The following is an 11,522-nucleotide window of genomic DNA, read 5'->3' as shown; positions in this document are numbered from 1 at the left end:
GATGCTATTGGAGGCAAGATCAGACCGTATGGTACGACTGTGTAACTGGGAGGACTATATCCGTTGGAAACAATGGGTATTTTTTAGTTTTTAATTTATTTATTTATTCACTCATTAATTTAATCTGGCAATCTGGGGGCCGTTAGGCCCCCTCTCACATCTGACCAGGCTATTCACTTACTTTACACGACATACATCTCAATAACCATGTAATACTACATCATGAAATTGAAAAACTACAATAGTGAACATAAAAAAGGATACAGGCACAAAGTTTATTTCTCTCCTTGCAGTGCACTTGGAAAGAGGTCGTTGCAGAGTTCATCGTGCATCGGATGACACTAACTTAATAATACTTTTAACAGCGACTGTTGAAGTCAGGGAAGGAGTTGAAGCTTGTTTGGTTGGTGATAACACGAGCTTACTTGTCTTGTTGGCTGCCCACCCAGCATCAGAGAACAAATTGAAATTGGTGGTACCAAAGAAAGGCAATCAGCACACAGGATGTGACACTGTAACAGCTATCTACAAGAGCGGAAAAATTACACCGTATAGGAAAGTGCAAGCTAACAACGCTCTTCAGACGAAACGTTTAGACTTCAACGACCCCAAAGCTGACCGCAGTGCAGTTTCTGACATAGAATACCGCAGGAAGGCTCTGAGCACTATGGGACTTAACAGCTATAGTCATCAGTCCCCTAGAACTTAGAACTACTTAAACCTAACTAACCTAAGGACAGCACACAACACCCAGTCATCACGAGGCAGAGAAAATCCCTGAGCCCGCCGGGAATCGGACCCGGGAACCCGGGCGTGGGAAGCGATAACGCTACCGCACGACCACGAGCTGCGGACCCGCAGGAAGGAACCACGAGCTGCGGACCCGCAGGAAGGAAATGATTTTCAGTCTGATGTTCTCCCTCACGGAACAAGTATCAGGTCTGAAGTGTACTGTGCTACCCATTGAAAAGTAAACAAACGAATGCAGCCTCTTCTCCGCCACGAAGGTGCAAACGAACTTCTGGTCCCGACAACGCGGGGCCCCACATGCGCCCGAGCAGAGCTCACGAGCCTTCATTACACCGTTGTTCCTCACCCATCCTGCAGACTGGATCTCGCACCTCCCGACTTCCATCTGTTTGGCCCAATGAGAGACGCACTCCGCGGGGAGCAGTACGTGGATGATGGGGAGGTTACTGGAGCAGCGAGACGCCGGCTGCAACGCCCACCAGTAGAGAGGTACCGTGCGGGCGTAGGGGTCCTCCCGGTAATGTGGTGTGAGGCCGTCGCATAGGAAGATGATTGTGCTGAAAAACGGGGTTCTGCAGCCAAGAGAGTGGAGAATATAAGAGTCAAATACATCAAACAAATCCAACCTCGGCGAAGAGTTCTCGGGCTTCCAGCCGGTAGCTCAGATGGTAGAGCACTTGCCCGCGAAAGGCAAAGGTCCCGAGTTCGAGTCTCGGTCGGGCACACAGTTTTAATCTGCCAGGAAGTTTCATATCAGCGCACACTCCGCTGCAGAGTGAAAATCTCATTCTGGAAACATCCCCCAGGCTGTGGCTAAGCCATGTCTCCGCTATATCCTTTCTTTCAGGAGTGCTAGTTCTGCAAGGTTCGCAGGAGAGCTTCTGTAAAGTTTGGAAGGTAGGAGACGAGATACTGGCAGAAGTAAAGCTGTGTGTACCGGGCGTGAGTCGTGCTTCGGTAGCTCAGATGGTAGAGCACTTGCCCGCGAAAGGCAAAGGTCCCGAGTTCGAGTCTCGGTCGGGCACACAGTTTTAATCTGCCAGGAAGTTTCAGTTGCACTATACATCAGTTAAAAAAAATAAGTAATTATACATACACACGTCACATATTTTCTTAGCATAAACATAATATAGTTGCACATAAACATGTTTACATCATCATTACATCGCTATAGGTTATTACATTGTGTCACATTTGATTACATGAATTGCAGATATTTACATCTTCTTTAGCGGTTTTGCTGGGATATTATCGATGTTTTTTGTGATGTCATCTGAAATTAAGATAGGTTAGACACAACATTCATTACATCAGTAGGCAAGACCAGGCGTTTTCACTACTCAGTAAATATTCAAAATAGTAAGAGAGAGAAAATGTTCGATTCCTCGCGTTTTGTGCGTGTGTGTAGAGTGTCTGTGTGGCCTTGACTACTGATAGATGCTTTTCGTGTTGAGAGATGTGCGTCTAATCTATTTCTCAAAGTAAAAGATCGCTTCACAGATGACGTCTGTCAGTTCGTCAGGTGTCACACCAAGTCAGTGGTACCTTCAGTAACAAATGTTCCGTGAAAAGTTAATATGTCATCCACTGCTACGTAATCATAAATTTTACTTTAATATTCCGTCTTTCAGGTGGAGGCGCGCGCTGAAAGAAGAGTTCTTCTGTCTTCAACTGCGTCACTGGAACCGCTGAAATGAAAATTTCTATACTTCTTATTATCTGTGTTGTAACAACAGAGTTTTTCGAGTTGCTTAGCAATATTTTGATGGGTATGACTGACATTATTCAGCATGAAATGCTCTAAGATCTCGGTGTGCGTATAGCCCAATAATTATGTTAGTTCTAGGATGTTGTAACAGATACGCACCAGGATGCGGTATGTTAACAATTATATAAGGTCCTTCATATAGCAGACGCCACTTAGCGTTGCGTCGTTTGAGTGCTACAGATTTATGATGAGTACGAAGTAGTACAAGCATTCCCACCTCGAATTTTTGTTTTCTTTTTATTATGTTTCTGTGATGTTTGTTTCGTATTTGTGCGTGATGTGTCAATGTAGTCAATACTTCTTTTATTTTCTGATCAGGTGTGATTTCCTTGTCTGACAACTTAGGTAATGGTTCTATCCACTGATCGTTCTGTTTGCAATTGAACATGATCTCGTTAGGTGTGTAATTCGTATCGTAAATATTTAAGTTATTGTGTACGTCTTCGAAAAGACTTAGGTAGGACACCCAATTAGTATGTTTTGATGAAATATAGGTCCTCATGAATCGATTTAATTCTCGGAAAAGTCTCTCAGTCGCCTTACATTGTGGACTAAACCTCGAAATAAATATACTTTTAATGTTATTGTCCTTCAAGAAATTTCTCCATTTGTACCCAGAGTAGTATGCTGCATTATCTGATAGAATTGCTTCAGGGTTTTCCCACGTGCGTCAGGTAATCACTTGAGAATCTTCGTATTATAGCATTTGCAGTGGCGGATTTTAAAGCATAAAGTTTTACATGTTTAGAAAATATATCGTAAAAAGCTAAGATATATTTGACGCCTCCAGAGCTTGCTGGATGCGGTCCACTGATGTCAGTACACAGAATTTCCCGGGGTTTACTGGGTAAAATAGAATGTAAATCTGTTTTTGTGGATAAATTCTGAGGTTTTGATTTTTGACATATGACACATGTTTTCAGTTCCCTGTAAATTTTTCTTCTCATATTGCTAAAATAACAGTATGTGCTGAGCTTCGCTAAACACTTTTTTGTCCCATAATGACCCCAAACTAAGTGTGTGTGCCAAATTAAATTACGTTCAGACTCTTTGGGAATGCATACACACCAGTTAGTAGCATTTGGATGTCGGCGGTAAAATAACACATCATTGTGTAACTTGTAATACTTAGTCAAAGGATGATTGTGTTTTTCTACCAGTAATGTTATTATCTTATACCAGTGAGGATCAGATTTTTGTAATTCAACCATGTTTCTGCACATATCAATATAATATTGGTGATACTGCTTGTCTTGCATTAAGAGAATCCTATAGTCATTTATATTTTCTAAGTCACTGTTGGTATCATTCATACCTTGTGGAAGTCTAGACAAAGTGTCTGCAATGGTGTTGTCCTTACCTCTTATGTACTTAATTTCAAAAGAGTAGTTCTAAAGTGTAACTGCCCATCGTGATAGTCTAGGATGTACAAGTTTACAAGTTAACAAAAATGTCAGGGCCTAGTGATCGGTGTAAATTACCGTATGTCTTCCAAATAAATAATAATTGAATTTCTTGAATGCCCATACCATGCAAAGTGTTTCTAACTCAGTAGTGGAGTATGTACGCTCACATTCAGTTAGAGTGCGACTCGCAAACCCAATAATTCTTATCTGTTCCTCCTCTTTATTCTTTACAACTTGAAATAAGCAACAGCCCAAGCCAGTACGTGAAGCGTCACAAGTCATACAAAAATCTAAATTGAAATCTGGATGGCTCAATATGTTAGCATTCACTAAAGCATGTTTAATTGTATTAAAGTCATTCTGGCACTGTTCCGACCAGATCCAAACTTGACTCTTTCTGAGTAGATTTAGCAGATGTTTACTGTTCAAAAGTGGTTGTGGCAAAAAACGTCTGAAAAATGAACATAGCCCAAGGAATGATTTTAACTGCTTTTTAGTTCGAGGGCTAGGAAAGTTTCTGATAGCATCTAATTTACTGGGATCCGGACGTATGCCCTGTGAATTAATGATATGTCCTAAATACTTTATCTCACTGCAACCAAATTTTGATTTTCTTAGGTTGGCTGTGACTCCAGCTTGTGCAAATTTTTCTAAAATTCTTTGAAGAGTGTCAACGTGTTCATTCCAAGATCGTGTAGCTATCAGTATATCATCTACATAGTGTGTGACTGTCTCAACTAAATCGTCGCCAAGCACGGTATCCAGGGCTGTAATGAATACCCCAGAGCTGACATTCAGTCCAAAGGGTAGAACACAAAACTGATAGGTTCGCCCCCCGAACATAAATGCAGTATATTTCCGAGAATCAGGAGTGATACCCACCTGCCAAAACGAATTAGCGAGATCTATTGTGGAAAAATATTTTGCATCTAGAAATTTCTGTAATTGCTCTTCTAAATTTTCAGGTTTTGTGTGAACCGGTAAAATTATTTCATTAATAGCTCGTGCGTCTAACACTAACCTAATGCTTCCATTTGATTTTTTGACAACAAGTAGAGGACTACAATAAGGTGAGGTGGATGGTTCAATGACCTTCCAGTCTAACATTTGTTTTTATTCTTGCCACACAGCAGGTCGTTGAGATAACGGCACGTTATATGTCTTATGGTAGAAGATCTTGTGAGGCTTAACTTCAATCTTGTACACATACGTGTTGATAACACCTAATCGTTTGGTAAAAACTTGTAAATATTTGGATAACACTTCCTGTAGTTTTATACGTTCATGTACACTGAGAGCTGTAGCTTCACTTATCTTATGATCAAGCAATGTTTTCAAGTCCATTAGCTCTGTGTCAGATGAGTGTGTTTGCATGTCTTGAATGTCTTTGTCAAGTACTAACTGAACCTTGTACCCTGTACAGTGTTTGTCATGCTTTAGAGTTCTCCTGTCCAAATCAATAATAATTACACTGCTTTTATCATTTAAAATACATTTACCTTTGGAGAAGTCTATAATGCAGTCCTTCTCGCTCATAATATCTATTCCTAATATGCAATTTGTCACAAGGTTTTGTACAACCAGGAATGGCCATTGTACGGTTCCATTACCTATTTTAACGTTTACAAAAACTTGCTTCGTAACCCTACATGACTTATTACCTAGTGCAGTAGTTATTTTACAGTTTTTGGGCAGGAAACTCAGGCACAGGTTCCAATTCACACATCTTTTTATAGAAATTAAAAGACAAAACGCTCACAGCTGCACCTGTATCTAGGATAATAGTAGTTGGAATCACACCTACTACACCAGTAGTAGATGCTAATACAATTTCATTTGTGTTTAAACGACATTGTGTACTGTCTTGTAAAAGTTCATCTGATATATTGTTATTGTGGTTGTATCTTATAAATAAAACAGGTAGTTTTTGTTTAGAATTACTCGGCATATCATTATTCTGTTGTTCAAGTGTGGTGTCAAATAACTGATTAACATTGAAGTCGCCCCCCAAGAATTCTTCAGCCACGACCTGGGGCAAAGTAGTGACTGTTTCTAGTTTGTTGGATTATCATTTGTACTAGGTACTGACACAGATTGAGGTTGTGCATCAGGTGTCATTTCTATTATATTCACATTCGGATATTGCCTATTATGATCTCCAAACTTTTGCGGTTGTTGTTGCTGTTGCGCATTGTAACTTACCTGTCGGTCGTAAGGTATGCTCCAATTTTGTCCTGGTGGCTGCTGTGGTAAAGCAGAGTTTGAATGAAAGTACTGATCGTTACGAGTCCAACCTTGATGCTGTCTTGGCTCGTAGTTATTATTATTTCTATTTCTGTTTGTGTTTTTGTTATTACCTTTGTATCCGTTGTTACCGTTGTAGTTATTACCGCGGTGCCTTTTGTATGGATTGCCGCATGAAATGTTATTACTGTTGTAACTATTGTTTGTATTGGAATACGCCTGTTGATTTTGATTTCCGTACTGAGACGGCATGTGAGTTTGCTGTTTTTGTTGTACCGCGTATCCAACTGTGGGCGCGCCAGAATTGTGTTGGCAAGCCTGCATGTTTTGCATACCACTAGTGTAAACATTGTGGCTGCTGTTTTGCCGCGCGAAGCGCTGATCTTCAAGTAACATGTCAACCGAATCTAAAGCTGTTAAAAAATAATCTGAATCGTCATCCGGGATATGTAGGAGTTTTTCTTCAATGTTGAAAGGCAATTTGGCCTTCAACGCACGAAGTATATCACGCGTTACGACTGGTTCGTCTAAAAAATGTCCCATGTTCAAGTATTTTTCAAAATATCTGCGTAAGTTACCATTTTTACTGTTAAAAGTTTCAGGTTCTAAAATTTGTCTTCTGAGTCGCTCCTGGACGGATTGCGACCAGAATTTGTTCAGAAAAGCACGCTCAAACTCACTGTACGTGGTACATACGTCAGCTTGACTGTATGCCCAGACAGCTGCATCGCCTTGGATGTAACCGACAATATATGAAATCTTTTTCCGGTCACTCCAAGTGCGTGGAAATGCGTTACTAAAAGATTTAAGAAAAATCACCGGATGAATGGTTCGTTTTTCTGGGATAAAAATCTGAAATTGCCTGTGTTTCATTAAGCTTTCATCTTCCTTCGCATTGTGATATGGATTTATTCCACTGTAGTTACTGGTATGTTCAGCTGGCGAGTAATTACGATAATGTTGCTGTGGGTTACCATGATAATAGCTTGTGTTTGTGTTTCCACATCGTGGTATGTGTTGTAGTCGTGGTGTGTTTTGTTCTTGTGTATTTGTCGTGTGCGGAATGTGTGTATCATACTCGAATGTATATTGGTTTCTGAACTGTACATTTTGACTGATATTTTCGTTACATTCAGACTGTAGTTGATCGGTGAATTGTCTCATGGGTGCAGTGACGGATTGTACTGCGTCACTGATCAGCTGTTTGTTATTAGTAATGTATTGCGCTACGGAGTCGTGCACAATTGTTGGTAAATTTTCACGTAAGCATCTATCAAAATGTTTGTCTTTGTTCTCAACCCAATCATGAAATTCTTTATTAATATTTTGAAAATGAGCTGTGGCATCTGATTGTAAGATGTCAGTCAGGTGTTGTTCAACATTGTCAAATTTATTCTGTACGTCAGTAATTCGTTTTTCAAGATTGTCATGTACTGAAGGATATGTTTGAATTTGTTCAGTAAGAACTTCACACGTGACATTAAGGTTTTTTACTTGTGTCTGTAAAAGTGCTACGTCAGTTGTAGTCTTTTCGTGTCTCGTATTGAGCTGGGAAAATTTAGTACTGAGTTCGGTCATCTGTTTGGTCAGTGTGGCGTATATAAGTTCCACACGCTTACATAAAGTGTCATTACCTATCTTGATTGCTATGAGATCAGATTTGATTTCGTCATTTTGTGTTTTTAACTGTTCATTTTGTGTCTCTAATTGTGCCTTTAAGGTTGCCATGTTTTCGGCGTTTTGTTTCATTAGCATTTGTAACATGTCGGCAATGTTTACCGTTTGCAAGGTCTCTGCCCCCGCCGCGTCATTAGACGTGACGTCATGCATTAACATGGGCTCTGATTGATATTTTGAAATTTTTGTAGTGGACGGCCTATCGTCAAAATTTTCGTCAACACTTGCGTCAATGTTTGATGAATCGTCACTACCGGTTGCTGTCGTAAAGTCATTTTCTAACACTTGTCTCACGTCCGAGTCGGATTGCGTCTGAATAGTACGTCCTTGCTGTTCCATTTTTGCGTATTGTTTTCTAGTTATTACCATGCCACACGTGATATATGTTTCAAGAAAATTTTTGACACTGATTTTAAAATAAAATGTAGTTGAGCATGAATCGCTCGTAGCAACAATGGCTGTCTGTTAATTTAAAAATATAAACTGAATTTGAGATTATTGGTAATGGCTGCTGGCCATGTTACATGATATCGTACAGAAGTCGGCCATATTGTACACTCGTGTATTGGTATTGTTGCAGAAGTTATTGTTTAGGGAAAAGTACTGAGAATGAAATTTATCACTGAAACTGTTATGCGGAAAAGAAACACTACAGAATTTACTGAAAAGCTAATACACTGAATTATACGTCTGGTCAAGCCTACCAATGCAAAGATGCTGCGTCTTACCTTATTTTGCTGGAAGTTTCATTGCGTCTTCCCGCAAAATTTCAGAATTGGAAAATATCTTCAGATTTTGTTATCTCTCATACATTGACGTCCAGGTCCAGAAAGTTGATTTTTTACATGAAACAAAGAGAACAATGTAACAAATGACAAAATAACAAGTCCGACACGCAGTCGCCAATATAAAATAAATAAAATAAATAAAAAAATGTTATTGTTTTTTTAAATATGTTAATTATTCTATCTGTATGATGGTGATTGTGATTGCAATTGTATTTGCTTATCTGGAACGTGGACGTTTAATTATTCGGTATCAGACGCTTGACAATGGCTTTTTCGTAAAGGCAATGTTACTCGTAGTTGACCGTGAAATAAAACTGAATAATCGGACTTCGTAATTAAATCGTTTCCAAAGACTGCTGCGGTAGGTGCGGACTCATAATCTAAATCTCAATATTACAATAATTTGCCAGCCATGCCAATACGTCGTACAGAGGTGATTGTCTACTAAACATAAAAAAGTTACACAGTTAGTTAAATCAGATATATTCAATGAATAAGCCTACAGTTCATAATCCTACTTACTTTTATAAATATAATTCTTTACAGAATCGAGTGCCTAGTGTGGTTGCAACTCGCAGTATTCTTCTATAACATGAAATATGGCGGTGTGCCAGACAATAAAATAAAATACGTGCTTCTCGCACCACTTCAACCAGAGCTCTCCCTTTCTTAATCAAACATAAGAGTAACGTAATTGTGCTTTTGTTTTATCAGCGACACAGCGCTGCAGTTGTGTGCCATAGGCTTTATTTATTTGTCACTGATTATTTATTTAATTAATATTTCGCGTTTCCGAGGAAACTCACGCTCGGCATGCAAATGTGCCTTTATAGGATCAGCTTATTGGGCGATTTAATGTGCACAACTATAAGGTAACTTATAACTGAATTTATGTACCTACCTTAATTTTTTCCTCATCATAACATCTCAGGTTCCTCTCCGTTTGAACTAAAGTGATTACCGACTGTCCCTACTGAAAGAACATTAAAGACCAGTGTTTTGCTAATTAATGCCGCTTGAACATAGTAAAAAGAAAGTTAAAGTTAATATGGCAAGAGAGTGAGTTAAAGTAAATGTTGTTTGCTGAAAATAATTTTCCTATTAAAACTGCTTATTAAAGTGTTGTTGCCAACTTCAAAAGTAGAAGTTCTTAAGACTGAGGCTTATAAAGTTTTGCTTAGTAAATGATCACATTGCTGCCTGTTGTAAATCGCAGAAGGTGAGTCAATATCTTGCAAATTTGCCAACATTGTGTCTCACTGTAGTAAAAGTCGTGAATTGCATTTATGGAAGGTTATATACTCGTTTGCTAAGTGTTTGGGTCTCTTGTGTATTGGAAGTGCATATTAATAGTATAACATGATCCACAGTTTGCTATTGTGTTAATGCTAGGTAACAAGTAATGGGAAGACCACTATCTATGAAAACATTAATTTATTTATTCAAAAGACAATGAGAAGTAACGTGTTGTTGAATTCCATATAACCTTCATTCTTAATAGAAAAGTATTTAGTTGAGAAAGACTTACCCTGTGATCCGTTCATAATTTTGCAGTGAACTACATTTATAATTTTATGTCAGCTAGGAAAATGTTCGAACAATAATACTGAACCTATGTCCAATTAATGATTCTGCAGTGAATATTAATAGTAACGTTATAAATACCATTCAGTTTGAATACGCCCTGAAAGTAATAGTGTGTTTCGTTATCTGTTTTATTTTTGCAAATAGTTTGTGCTGCTCTAGCTGTTTGACACCTGGATATGTTAACGTTAAGGTTGGAACAGAGTTCATTGCACTCGCGTGTGGCCAAGTCTAGGTTGTGTTTGTCCGTTAAAGTTAGGCATACCTACTTTCTTACGTTAATCTTTCTCTTGCCTAATTAGGCTGTCGACCGTTTTCCTTAGTCTTTAAACAGTATAGCTAGGCAAAAGTATTGTTTGTTACTGTTCGAATATTTAAGTAATTCTGACTTTGATTTCCGATAAGCCACCTCCGTTAGGTACAACACGGTCAACATAACAAAATTCCTCTCAGAGGGTAACACTGCTCTGTTGTTTTATACCATAACCGCTTTAACAAGATAGTTTTATTTCACGACCTGCCTCCAACTTTAAGGTTATGGTATAGCAGTAGCGGACGGTAGTGTTGTAAGACCAGCTGTCCTATGTGGACCTGGTACAGGCAAAGTTAAGGCTGCAGTTGATCCCACTGTCCGGTATGAAGAACTGAACCGGTACTTCACATTACCACATCTGAATGACAAATGAAACGGAGACGCGTTGATTATTTCACGGTGGTAAACGACTTTAGCCACGAAAAATTCTATCCAAAGAATGGTATTTGCAATTCCCTAAAATTCATCATAAGGATCAGATCAGCATCTACTGGGCACGAAAATGCCAACGTGCGCAGGCGACGTGTCCTCACACCACATGAGCAGGGCACCCACTCCTTGCCACCCACACGCGAAAATTCTCTCTCCCGGTACAAAAGCACGCACTCCAGATAACACAGTAGCAAATCACTTTCATATTTCGATCCACATGACCCGCTGTTCTCATTATTTTGACCAATGCCACTTCAGAAATTAATTTTCTCGAAAGTGTAAACTATTTTGTTCAAAAAAAGGCAAAATGAATCACATTAATATCCTCTTTCCTCCATGCCATAGTCGGCAGTCATCGATAGGAAACCTTTCGTTTTCGTCATGGGAAGGCCATACTCTCGTACAGTTAATAGTAAGCTTATAATCAATATGAACAAGGTAATTTCATGGTCTTTCTTAAACAAACGCAGTATAATGGCATGCCATGTAAAAATTATTTACACAAAATAACTTCTCATTTGATTACGTAAAACACTTTCAGAATCCGAAGGCGCTGCTAC

The sequence above is a fragment of the Schistocerca serialis genome, unplaced genomic scaffold, assembly GCF_023864345.2.
Source record: "Schistocerca serialis cubense isolate TAMUIC-IGC-003099 unplaced genomic scaffold, iqSchSeri2.2 HiC_scaffold_1353, whole genome shotgun sequence".
NCBI lineage: Eukaryota > Metazoa > Arthropoda > Insecta > Orthoptera > Acrididae > Schistocerca > Schistocerca serialis.
The sequence above is the reverse complement of the archived record's forward strand: the minus strand, read 5'-3'. Positions refer to the sequence as shown.